General features: G+C 41.1%; 1 protein-coding gene and 1 long non-coding RNA gene across 3 annotated transcripts in view; one reads left to right on the top strand and one right to left on the bottom strand.

Moving 5' to 3' along the window:
• LOC149982603 (uncharacterized) overlaps window positions 1-7,457 on the bottom strand; it is a 179,789-nt gene extending 172,332 nt beyond the window's left edge. Inside the window, exons 1-2 of the long non-coding RNA XR_016497323.1 lie at window positions 7,319-7,457; window positions 6,889-6,950 (exon numbers count right to left, since the gene is read on the bottom strand). This is a non-coding gene — a long non-coding RNA (uncharacterized LOC149982603). The remainder of the gene's footprint in view (window positions 1-6,888; window positions 6,951-7,318) is intronic.
• Window positions 1-14,024, top strand: part of LOC110528165 (E3 ubiquitin-protein ligase RAD18) — a 119,235-nt gene that overhangs the window by 34,149 nt on the left and 71,062 nt on the right. The gene's annotated exons all lie outside the window — the stretch shown is intronic.

The following is a 14,024-nucleotide window of genomic DNA, read 5'->3' as shown; positions in this document are numbered from 1 at the left end:
GTCAATCACCACATCCTCTTCGGCAGACTAGATAGCCTTGGTTTCTCAAATGATTTCCTCGCCTGGTTCACCAACTACTTCTCTGATAGAGTTCAGTGTGTCAAATCGGAGGGCCTGTTGTCCGGGCCTCTGGCAGTCTCTATGGGGGTGCCCCAGGGTTAAATTCTTGGGCCGACTCTCTGTATACATCAATGATGTCGCTCTTGCTGCTGGTGAGGTTCTGATCCACCTCTACGCAGACAACACTATACTGTATACTTCTGTCCCTTTGGACACTGTGTTAACAACCCTCCAGACAAGCTTCAATGCCATACAAATCTCCTTCCGTGTTCTCCAACTGCTCTTAAATACAAGTAAAACTAAATACATGCTCTTCAACCGATCGCAACCTGCACCTGCCCGCCTGTCCAACATCACTACTCTGGATGGCTCTGACTTAGAATACGTGGACAACTACAAATTCCTAGGTGTCTGGTTAGACTGTAAACTTTCCTTCCAGACTCACATCAAACATCTCCAATCCAAAATGTAATCTAGAATTGGCTTCCTATTTCGCAGCAAAGCTTCCTTCACTCATGCTGCCAACTGACCATCCTACCAATCCTCGACTTCGGCGATGTCATTTACAAAATAGCCTCCAATACCGTACTCAATACATTGGATGCAGTCTATCACAGTGCCATCCGTTTTGTGACTAAAGCCCCATATACAACCCACGACTGCGACCTGTACGCTCTCGTTGGCTGGTCCTCGCTTCATACTCGTCGCCAAACCCACTGGCTCCAGGTCATCTACAAGACCCTGCTAGGTAAAGTCCCCCCTTATCTCAGCTCGCTGGTCACCATAAAAGCACCCACCTGTAGCACGCGCTCCAGCAGGTATATCTCTCTGGTCACGCCCAAAACCAATTCTTTCTTTGGCCGCCTCTCCTTCCAGTTCTCTGCTGCCAATGACTGGAACGAACTACAAAAATCTCTGAAACTGGAAACACTTATCTCCCTCACAAGCTTTAAGCACCAGCTGTCAGAGCAGCTCACAGATTACTGCACCTGTATATAGCCCATCTTTAAATTTGTCCAAACTACCTCATCCCCTACTGTATTTATTTATTTATTTATTTATTTTGCTCCTTTGCACCCCATTATTTCTACCTCCTACTTTTCACATTTGTCCACTGCAAATCTACCATTCCAGTGTTTTACTTGCTATATTGTATTTACTTTGCCACCATGGCCTTGTTTTGTCTTTACCTCCCTTATCTCACCTCATTTGCTCAGATTGTATATAGACTTATTTTTCTACTGTATTATTGACTGTATGTTTGTTTTACTCCATGTGTAACTGTGTTGTTCTATGTGTCGAACTGCTTTGCTTTATCTTGGCCAGGTCTCAATTGTAAATGAGAACTTGTTCTCAACTTGCCTACCTGGTTAACTTCTCTAGTGTAGGGGGCAGCATTCAGAATTTTGAATGAAAAGCATGCCCAAATTAAACGGCCTGCTACTCGGGTTATTGTCCGGTTGAAATATTATAGATCATTTAGGCTAAAAACATCCTGAGATTTGAATATAAACATCGTTTGGCATGTTTCTATGAACTTTATTGTTACAATTTGGATTTCTTTGTCTGCCTGTTTGACTGCGTTTTAAGCCTGTGGATTACTGAAGAAAACGCGTGATCAAAACTGAGGTTTTTGGATATAAGAGACTTTATCGAACAAAAGGAACATTTATTGAGTAAATTAATGTCTTCTTAGTGCAACCATATGAAGATCATTAAAGGTAAGGGATTAATTGTATCTCTATTCCTGAGTTTTGTAACGCTTCTGCTTGGCTGGTTACTGTTTGTAATAATTTTGTCAACTGGGCTATGTTCTCAAATAATCGTAAGGTATGCTTTCGCCGTAAAGCATTTTTGAAATCTGACACCGTGGTTGGATTCCCAAGAAGTTAATCTTTAAACCTATGTAAAATATGTTTTGTTTTCTGAATTTTTGTAATGAATATTTCTGTATTTGAATTTGGCGTTCTGCAATCTTACTGGATGTTGGCCGGATGGGACGCTTGTGTCCCACATACCCTAGAGAGGTTAAATAAAGGTGAAATAAAAATAAATAAATACATTTAACCTCAGTTTTCACAATTCCTAACATTTAATCCAAGTAAACATTTCCTGTCTTAGGTCAGTTAGGATCACCACTTTATTTTAAGAATGTGAAATGTCAGAATAATAGTAGAGAGAATAATTTATTTCAGCTTTTATTTCATCACATTCCCAGTGGGTCAGAAGTTTACATACACTCAATTAGTATTTGGTAGCAATGCCATTAAAGAGTTTAACTTGGGTCAAACATTTTGGGTAGCCTTCCACAATCTTCCCACAATAAGTTGGGTGAATTTTGGCCCATTCCTCCTGACAGAGCTGGTGTAACTGAATCAGGTTTGTAGGCCTTGCTCGCGCACGCTTTTTCAGTTCTGCCCACAAATTTTCTATGGGATTGAGGTCAGGGCTTTGTGATGGCCACTCCAATACCTTGACTTTGTTGTCCTTAAGCCATTTTGCCACAACTTTGGAAATATGCTTGGGGTCATTGTCCATTTGGAAAACCCATTTGCGACTAATCTTTAAGTTCCTGACTGATGTCTTGAGATGTTGCTTCAATATATCCACAATTTTCCATCCTCATGATGCCATCTATTTTGTGAAGTGCATCAGTCCCTCCTGCAGCAAAGCAACCCCACAACATGATGCTGCCACCCCCGTGCTTCACGGTTGGGATGATGTTCTTTGGCTTGCAAGCCTCCCCCTTTTTCCTCCAAACATAACGATGGTCATTATGGCCAAACAGTTCCATTTTTGTTTCATCAGACCAGAGGACGTTTCTCCAAAAAGTACCATATTTGACCCCATGTGCAGTTGCAAACCATAGTCTGGCTTTTTTATGGCGGTTTTGGAGCAGTGGCTTTTTCCTTGCTGAGCGGCATTTTAGATTATGTCGATATAGGACTTGTTTTTACTGTGGATATAGATACTTCTGTACTGGTTTCCTTCAGCATCTTCACAAGGTCCTTTGCTGTTGTTCTGGGATTGATTTGCACTTTTCGCACCAAAGTACGTTCATCTCTAGGAGAAAGAACACGTCTCCTTCCTGAGCGGTATGTTGGCTGCGTGGTCCCATGGTGTTTATACTTGCATACTATTGTTTGTACAGATGTGCATGGTACCTTCAGGCATTTGGAAATTGCTCCCAAGGATGAAGCAGACTTGTGGAGGTCTACATTTATTTTCTGAGGTCTTGGCTGATTTCTTTTAATTATTCCATGATTTCAAGCAAGGAGGCGCTGAGTTTGGGAGGTAGGCCTTGAAATACATCCACAGGTACACCTCCAATTCACCTCCAATTCAAATGATGTCAATTATCCTATCAGAAGCTTGTAAAGCCATAATGTAATTTTTCTGTTATTTTCCAAGCTGTTTAAAGGCACAGTCAACTTAGTGTATGTAAACCTCTGACCCACTGGAATTGTGATACAGTGAATTATAAGTGAAATAATCTGTCTGTAAACAATTGTTGAAAAATTACTTGTCATGCACAAAGTAGATGTCCTAACCGACTTGCCAAAACTATAGTTAACAAGAATTTTGTGGAGTGGTTTATAAACTCGTTTTAATGACTCCAACCTAAGTGTATGTTAACTTCCGACTTCAACTGTATTTAAAAAATATTTTTTTGCCCTTGGCAGGCTATGGTAATAATCTCAGGCTATGGTAATAATCTCAGGCTATGGTTATAATCTAATAATCTCTCAGCCCGGGGCCTCTACAGGGGTACACTGAAATTAGTTTGTCTCCACAGTCCTTAACCTCTCTGGGATATGTGAGACGCGTCACACCTGGCCAAAAGCCAGTGAAAATGCAGAGCGCGAAATTGAAAATAAATTACTATAACAATAAAACTTTCATGTAATCACACATTTAAGATACCAAATAAAAGCTACACTTGTTGTGAATCCATGTCAGATTTCAAAAAAGGTTTTCGGCGAAAGCAAACGATGCTATTATGTGAGGATAGCACCTCCGTAAACAAAGAGAGAAAAGCATATTTCAACCCTGCAGGCGCGACACAACACAGAAATAAAAATATAATTCATGCCTTACCTTTGACAAGCTTATTTTGTTGGCACTCCAATATGTCCTATAAACATCACAAATGTTCATTTTGTTTGATTAATTCTGTTGATATATATCCAAAATGTCAATTTATTTGGCACATTTGATCGTTGCCTGTATTAATGGCACCTGTTTGAACTTATCAGTATAAAAGACACCTGTCCACAACCTCAAACAGTCACACTCCAAACTCCACTATGGCCAAGACCAAAGAGCTGTCAAAGGACACCAGAAACAAAATTGTAGACCTGCACCAGGCTGGGAAGACTGAATCTGCAATAGGTAAGCAGCTTGGTTTGAAGAAATCAACTGTGGGAGCAATTATTAGGAAATGGAAGACCACGCAAGATCTCACCCCGTGGGGTCAAAATTATCACAAGAACGGTGAGCAAAAATCCCAGAACCACACGGGGGGACCTAGTGAATGACCTGCAGAGAGCTGGGACCAAAGTAACAAAGCCTACCATCAGTAGCACACTACGCCGCCAGGGACTCAAATCCTGCAGTGCCAGACGTGTCCCCCTGCTTAAGCCAGTACATGTTTAGGACCGTCTGAAGTTTGCTAGAGAGCATTTGGATGATCCAGAAGAAGATTGGGAGAATGGCATATGGTCAGATGAAACCAAAATATAACTTTTTGGTAAAAACTCAACTCGTCGTGTTTGGAGGACAAAGAATGCTGAGTTGCATTTAAAGGCACAGTCAACTTAGTCTACTGTCTCCATTTCACTTTGGCCATTATTGTGGGCCTGCCCTCCCCTCAACAGCCTCCAATAGGCTATTTCATTTTACAAATAATATTTTATATTATTCATTTCAAACAACTGCATTAGCATGAGAAGATCTTACCAGTCCAAAACGATGTCTTCTCCGTTCAAAAAATATTCCTCCATTTGGGAATTGCTAAATTAATCATCCTCGATCAATTTAACATCCCATCCGAAAGACGGCACCCTACACAGGGCAGTGTCCCCAATCACTGCCCTGGGGCATTGGGATATTTTTTAGACCAGAGGAAAGAGTGCCTCCTACTGGCCCGCCAACACCACTTCCAGCAGCTTCTGGTCTCCCATCCAGGGACTGACCAGGACCAACCCTGCTTAGCTTCAGAAGCAAGCCAGCAGTGGTATGCAGGGTGGTATGCTGAATTTGAGCTCCGGTGCATCCTGTTTCCATTGATCATGCTTGATGTTTCTACAACTTTATTGGAGTCCACCTGTGGTAAATTTGAATTTATTTGGAAATGCACACACCTGTCTGTATAAGGTCCCACAGTTGACAGTGCATGTCAGAACAAAAGCCAAGCCATGAGGTCAAATAAATTGTCCGTAGAGCTCCGAGACAGGATTGTGTCGAGGCACAGTTCTGGGGACCAAAACATTTCTGCAGCGTTGAAGGTACCCCAGAACACAGTGGTCTCCATCATTCTTAAATGGAAGAATTTTGGAGCCACCAAGACTTCCTAGAGTTGGCTGCCCGGCCAAACTGAGGAATTGGGGGAGAAGGGCCTTGGTCAAGGAGGTGACCAAGAACCCGATGGTCACTAACAGAGCTTTGGAGTTCCTCTGTGGAGATGGGAGAACCTTCCAGAAGGACAACCATCTCTGCAGCACTATACCAATCAGGCCTTTTTGGTAGAGTCGCCAGACGGAAGCCACTCCTCAGTAAAAGGCACATGACAGCCCGCTTGGAGTTTGCCAAAAGTCACCTAAAGAACTCTGACGCTGAGAAGCAACATTCTCTGGGCTGATGAAACCAATATTGTACTCTTTGACCTGAATGCCAAGTGTCACGTCTGGAGGAAACCAGGTACCGCTCATCTGGCCAATACAATCCTTACGCTGAAGCATGGTGGTGTCAGCGTCATGCTGTGGGGATGTTTTTCAGTGGGTAGGGACTGGGAGACGAGTCAGGATCGAGGGAAAGATAAACGGAGTAAAGTACAGAGAGATCCTTGATGAAAACCTGCTCCAGCGCTTAGCCCCGGTCTGTGGTCCTAAGGTTCACCTTCCAACAGGACAACGACCCTAAGCTCACAGCCAAGACGGCGCAGGAGTGGCTTTGGGACAAGCCTCTGAATGTCCTTGAGTGGCCCAGCCAGAGCCCAGATTTGAAACAGATCGAACATCTCTGGAGAGACCTGAAAATAGCTGTTCAGCAACTCTCCCCATTCGACCTGACAGAGCTTGAGGATTTGCAGAGAAGAATGGGAGAAACTCCCAAAATACAGGTGTGCCAAGTTTGTAGTGTCAAGTAGACTTGAACGTGTAATCGCTGCCAAAGGTGCTTCAACAAAGTCTTGAATAGACCGTCTGAATACTTAGTAAATGGGATATTTCAATATTTTGTGTTTTATTCATTTGCTAAAATTTCTCAAACCAGTTTTTGCTTTGTTATTATGGGGTATTGTGTGTAGATTAACCTTTCTGATCTCCCCATCCCGGATCCGGGTTCGTGAATACAGACTCAAGCTCATTACCATAACGCAACGTTAACTGTTCATGAAAATCGCAAATGAAATGAAATAAATATGCTAGCTCTCAAGCTTAGCCTTTTGTTAACAACACTGTCATCTCAGATTTTCAAAATATGCTTCTCAACCATTGCAAAACAAGCATTTGTGTAACAGTATTGATGGCTAACGTAGCATTTAGCATTAGCATTCAGCTGGCAACATTTACACAAAAAAACAGAAAAGCATTCAAAAAAATCATTTACCTTTGAAGAACTTCAGATGTTTTCAATGAGGAGACTCTCAGATAGCAAATGTTCAGTTTTTCCTGAAAGATTATTTGTTTAGGACAAATCGCTCCGTTTTCTGCGTCACGTTTAGCTATGAAAAAACCCCTGTATCCAGGATTGTGTAAATCTATCAGCAAGCTCATTAGCATAACACAACGTTAACTATTTATGAAAATCGCAAATGAAATGAAATAAATATGCCATCTCTCAAGCTTAGCCTTTTGTAAACAACACTGTCATCTCAGATTTTCAAAATATGCTTCTCAACCATAGGAAAACAATAATTTGTGTAAAAGTAGCTAGCTAGAGTTAGCATTTCGCGTTAGCATTTAGCGTTAGCATTAGCGTTAGCATCCAGCACGCAACATTAACAAAAACATAAAAGCCTTCAAATAAAATCATTTACCTTTGAAGAACTTCTGATGTTTTCAATGAGGATACTCTCAGTTAGATAGCAGATGCTCAGTTTTTCCAAAAAGATTCCTTGTGTATTAGAAATAGCTCCGTTTTATACATCACATTTGGCTACCAAAAAAAATCCATAAATTCAGTCCTCAAAACGCAAACTTTTTTCCAAATTAACTCCATAATATCGACTGAAAACATGGCAAACGTTGTTTAGAATCAATCATCAAGGTGTTTTTCACATATCTCTTCATTGATACATCGTTCTTGGACACATGCTTTCTCCCCTGAATCAAATGGTAAAGTGGAAGCAGCTGGCAATTGCGCACCGAATTCGACGCAGGACACCAGGCGGACACTTGGAAAATGTAGTCTCTTATGGTCAATCTTCCAATGATATGCCTACAAATACGTCACAATGCTGCTAAGACCTTGGGCGAACGACAGAAAGTGTAGGCTCATTCGTTGCGCAATCACAGCCATATAAGGAGAGAATGGAAAACAGAGCTTCAGAAATTCTGCTAATTCCTGGGTGATGCATCATCTTGGTTTCGCCTGTAGAATGAGTTCTGGGGCACTTACAGACAAAATCTTTGCAGATTCTGAAACTTCAGTGTTTTCTTTCCAAAACTGTCAAGAATATGCATAGTCGAGCATCTTTTCGTGACAAAATATCACGCTTAAAACGGGAACGTTTTTTATCCAAAAATGAAATAGCGCCCCTAGAGCTCTAACAGGTTAAGGCTTTAACGTAAATGTTTTCCCCAATTCACAAATGGTTTCTTTCTCTGTTTTTGTATAGTCTGTTAGATTAAATATTTAGTCTATTTTATTTGGAATGACAGTTCATCTATCGCCTGAACGGAGGTAACGTTTGCTTAGTTGGCTCTGTGTACTTAACGTTATCAAGCCCAGCAGACAAATGTTTTGTTCATAACCAAATGTATTATATTCAGCTTGGATTCATAAACCTGTTGAACAGCAAGTAGTAAATACTTTTTTAAACTATTGGAAGTTAGTTGCTAAACTAACAGACACAAAATATGAAATGGGTGATATTATGCCAGCATGCTGCGATGAGCTGATCTGGGTATGTTATTTAGCAATGACGAGGAGTGGAATGTTGGCTAAAGAGACTGGTACTCAGACTAGCGATGAGCAGGTGAACTGACTTTTGATGTTCTGTGTATGAAAGTGTGTTCAAGCTTCACAGTTCCGTTCTGGTTATGGTAGCTTTAGAAATCATTTATTTTGCTTTTCCTTATCAGACCCCTAGTGACTAAAAACGATGGGAGTAATTTAGTAAATTACTTTTTGTCCTGTTAATTCAGAGGCCTAATAAAAAAAATCTGAATTCAAAAACCTGTGTTCTATTTCCCCCTTGTAGACAATAGCGCACAAAGATTAGGGAGTGTTACAGCATCAGTCAATGTTGTTGCCACCAGTATGAGTAAAGTATTCATGACACAAATGTTCACATCACAACTGAAGGACCGAAGTCAAGAATTGCTTCAAATTGAGCTGGTTGCAGGAGACTGTCCATGTTTAAGGGAACACCACATGTTTTTTTCTGGGTCAAAAGGGGGCTTAGGTGGTGGGTGTGGCAATGAATGCGATCGGCCGACAGTGCCCCCATCTTGGCTCTGTAGAGAACATTTTAAGCCAATTTCCTGCAATTCAGCAAATTTCTCCATGGAGCTGATCCATTTTTTTTTTTTCAGTTTTAAAGCTAATTTTCTTCTAATTTTGCCATGTAGATGTGAGAATGTTGCAGTTTTTAAGGTAGTTTCCTGGAATTCTATGCAGTTTGCCATGGATAATGCTGTGTTATTTTGCTCAAACATAATAACAAAATGAATACTGCTGAATTTATTGTTTTGGTAATTTTCAATTCTCCCGGAGTGTCTCACTTTTATTTTGGTGATTGTAAGTTCTCAAAGATTATATTATTCAAAAAAATATACAAGTCCATTAAATGTGTGTGTGTGTGTATATAACGTAGGGGTTTGAAATGCTTAGGGGGTTAATGGGTTAAAATTGCAGAGAAATCCCTGCACCATATTACTTACTTGCTCCTGCAAAATTGCCGTTGTTGCTGCAGTCCTTAACAGCTCATGTGAATTCCTGAGGTAGCGCTTACAGGTGCCGAAGAACCTGGTTGCAATGGTTATTGCGAGATGAGGCCAGTTGGACTCTCCCCTCTCCTCTCCCAAATATTTAGGAAGTGGCCCTGTCTTGTTTCTCTATTCCTATTAATAAAACAAGATTTATTTTAAATGTCTTGTCATGGTTCCTGTGTCACATTTCATGCTACATTGCAGGAAATTGCTGTTTCAGTTGTTTAGAAAGCAAACAGTGCTTCAGCTTCATTAGCGGGACAAAGCCCATGCCGTGCCTTACACCAGGGTTTTCCAAACTCTGTCCTGGGGCCCCATGTTTTTTTTTCTTCCCCCTAGCACTACACAGCTGATTCAAATAATAATAATTCAATCACATCCCTGAAACCAACCGCCTTGATTCGGTCTTATGTATCAAACCTGGAAATTGTGGGGGGGTTTTTTGTTGGAAAAAAAGTAGACTCAGTGCTAGAAAATAGTATATTATACACTGCAGTTGAGGAACAATGGGAAAGTAATTCTCCTTTGAAAGTTGATATATTTTGAACCCCACTTTTGAGAAAATGGCCCTTGAATGTTTTGGTACACCAACTGGAGAGCTCTTCTTTGTCTATACCCATTGCTCATCTTTCTCAGCCTCTTAAGCCTTAAACCCACCCATCTCTTTAAGGATTCACATGTGAGGCCATGTGGTAAGCACACACTATATACAGTGCCTTGCGAAAGTATTCGGCCCCCTTGAACTTTGCGACCTTTTGCCACATTTCAGGCTTCAAACAGAAAGATATAAAACTGTATTTTTTTGTGAAGAATCAACAAGTGGGACACAATCGTGAAGTGGAACGACATTTATTGGATATTTCAAACTTTTTTAACAAATCAAAAACTGAAAAATTGGGCGTGCACACCGAGCCCGGGTGTGTCCCATTTTGCTGACGACTCTCCCAGCTCCGCCAAACCGACATCCTATTAAGGAAAACAAGAGCAAAGAGAAATAATTCGGCAGACAGTGGGAGGGTTGTCACAGTTTAGGTAAGATGGCAATAAAGCAGTGAATTATGAGATTTAACAGTGTGCATGCCTTTTTGTTTTTTGCTAATAACTCCACCGTTCACATTGAATGGATCAAAACAAAGGAGATGATTGTGGACTACAGGAAAAAGAGGACAAAGCACGCCCCCATTCTCATCAACTGGGTTCTAGTGGAGAAGGCTGAGAGCTTCAAGTTCCTTGGTGTCCACATCACCAACAAACTATCATGGTCTAAACACAAAAAGACAGTTGTGAAGAGGGCACGACAAAGCCTATTCCCCTCAGGAGACTGAAAATATTTGGCATGGGTCCTCAGAACCTCAAAAGATTATACAGCTGCACCATCGAGAGCATCACTGCCTGGTATGGCAACTGCTCGGCCTCCGACTGCAAGGCACTACAGAGGGTAGTGTGTATGGCCAATTACATCACTGGGGCCAAGCTTTTTGCCATCCAGGACCTCTACCAGGCAGTGTCAGAGGAAGGCTCTAAAAACTGTTCGACTCCAGCCACCTTAGTCATAGACTGTTCTCTCTGCTACCACACGGCAAGTGGTACCGGAGCTGCTCTTTAATTATTTGTTACTTACTTATCCATTTTTTACTTAACCAACAATGCAGTTGTAAGAAAAATAAGTGTTAAGGGCTTGTAAATAAGCGTTTCACTGTGAGGTCTACTACACCTGTTGTATTTGGTTCATGTGACAAATACAATTTGAGTTGGATTGATTGGCTGCTTTTACCTATCCCTTTTGGATCTACACAAATGTCTAGAGTTAGGAACCACTAGGGATTGTTTCAGGATTGGCATAATCTGATGTACTGTGGCTATTTTAATCAAGGCATATTGGCTACAAATTTAAAGCGGTTGTCAAAAATTAGCTCAGATTATGATGAATGCTAAACATTTTACCTCACTCCCTCTGCCAGTCTCCTCTTTGGGTCTTGCTGGCAGGACCATCATCCTAACAGGGCCTGGCTTCACACCCTAGGAATACCAAGGGGCACCTACATCATCACATCCATATCACTCATTTATATTATTCATATTAGCCTTCAATAAACATTCACACAGAGCCTTACCATTGTTCTTTGCATGTGCCACCTCTGCTCACTCTCAGTGCAACTATGGACAGAGGGAACCACACCAATCCCAAGTTGACAGTAGTGTTCTGTCTGGTAGAGCAGTGCAACTGTGAGGTTGCACATAGTAGTCCCAGCAACACAGGAGCAACAGCAGTGGGCCAGGATGACAGGGAGTGAGTCCTTTAACACAGTCTGTGAAAATAATTCAATAATAAAACAACAATTATTAACAGTGCTGTTCAAATGTAGGTCAACAAACCAAGAATATTAGAAAGACTGGCAATTCAAAGAAAAAAATATATTGAGCAAAAATATAAATGCAACGTGCAACAATTTCAAGATTTTACTGAGTTACAGTTCATATAATGAAATCAGTCAATTAAAATACATTCATTAGGCCCTAATCTACGGATTTCTCATGACTGGGCAGGGGCGCAGCCAATCAGAATGAGTTTTTCCCCACAAAAGGGCTTTATTACAGACAAAAATACTCCTTAGTTTCATCAGCTGTACGGGTGGCTTGTCTCCGATGATTCCCCAGGTGAAGTAGCCGGATGTAGAGGTCCTAGCGCAGTTACACATGGTCTGCGTTATTTAGTCCGGTTGGAATTCTGTAAAACGACGTTGGAGGCGGCTTATGGTAGAGAAATGAACATTCAATTCTCTGGCAACAGCTCTGGTGAACATTTCTGCAGCCAGCAAGCCAATTGCACTCTCTCTCAAAGTTGAGACATCTGTGCCATTGTGTTTGTGACAAAACTACGCATTTTAGAGTGGCCTATTGTCCCCAGCACAAGGTGCACTTGTGTAATGATCATGCTGTTTAATCAGCTTCTTTATATGCGACACCTGTCAGGTGGATGGATTATAATGGCAAAGGAGAAATGTTCACTAATAGGGATGGAAACATATTTGTGCACAACATTTGAGAGAAATAAGCTATTTGTGCATATGGAACATTTCTGGGATTTTTTTTTCAGCTCACAAAACATGGGGCCAACACTTTACATTTTGCGTTTCTATTTTTGTTCTGTATAGCTTCAGGGGAGCATAACCTAAATTCACACTTTTAATGAATTATTTACAATATGACTGTTGAAGTGTACTATGCTGGCAACACTATCTAGCTAATCAATTTCCAAGTATCCTCACCATGCCATTATTTTTAGACACTTTTATGAATCCCCAGGAACTTGTTTATAACAACCAGAGCAGTAAAGCTTGTGCTTGCTATATTCATTCATCCTACTCTCAAACTGTGTTGCTTCTCGGATTTCCTCATTGATCTGTAACAAGTTGCCCTCACGCTAATCTCTTGTCACAGGAGCCTGGACGGAAACTGAGAAATACAAATAAAACAACTTATCATTTTAGAAAATATGACAATGTCAAAATCAAGGGGAACTGACCCAATAACAAATGGGAAGTCTTAAACAAGAATATGATGTAAAGTATAGCTAGCGAGATACATTGCAAATATTAGTCAAGCAGAGATGGAGCTTGCAGCTAGCTAGTTGTGAATACTCACTCTAGTAGTTGTTGATGTAACTCAATATGTACAGCTTAAATCTATTTTTTTAAGCAACAGCTGATCCTCTCACAATACGATGAACATCGTTCAGGTCTTGAAGGTAATGGGTGTAGAAAGACATTTCGTGTTTACTGTGTTTTGACAGCTCTCAGTACAGAAGATTGCGTTTGGTGCTTCACTGGATGTTGTTGGGCTGGCAGAGCTTAACCTCTTATAGCTTCCCCCCTAATTTTTTCAATTTCCGCCTGAAGACATACCCAAGTCTAACTGCCTGTAGCTCAGGCCCAGGACCAAGGATATGCATATTCTGAAAAACATAAGAGGGCAACAGTACTTGTGCAAAGGTTCAGAAGGATAACTTTCAAAATGAGTGTGCTACATGACATTTATCATGAAGTCACCCAGGTGTCCCACACAAGTAGCCCAAATGTACCCAAGTGGCCAAATTGGTGAAGTTATACATTTTGAATGGAATAACTATATACAAAATACCAAAATGGTATTCTAACACCACCACACCCCCCCCCCCCCCCCCCAAAAAAAAATGGAGAAAAAAACATGAAAAAAATATATATACATTTACAAAATAAAACTTTAAATTTTTTGGAAGACCCTCAGTCCTTTACACAATATTGTGCTGCTGATGCCAGGTGCCATAGCAGTCTATTTCTGCTGTAAAGCAGAGGGTCACCAAGCATGTGGTGCAGGTGATTGGGGACTTTATTTTGCAAAGAACACAGAGACACCTCCATGCTGTGCCCTTTTGGTCCTGAGGCACATCCATGCCTGCAGAAATAAATTTGGCAGATGAACACCACTTGTGGCAGGAGCTGGATGAACCAGCTTCAGTGGGGGATGGACACCTTGGCACTGGGGGCTCCCATTCGGAGTCAGTGTCACTGTGAAAGAAAATGTTCAGTTAGAATAGTTTCACATATGAGC

Source organism: Oncorhynchus mykiss, chromosome 7 (assembly GCF_057628025.1).
Source record: "Oncorhynchus mykiss isolate SJ-2025 chromosome 7, ASM5762802v1, whole genome shotgun sequence".
NCBI classification, from domain to species: Eukaryota; Metazoa; Chordata; class Actinopteri; order Salmoniformes; family Salmonidae; genus Oncorhynchus; species Oncorhynchus mykiss.
The sequence above is the reverse complement of the archived record's forward strand: the minus strand, read 5'-3'. Positions and strand labels throughout refer to the sequence as shown.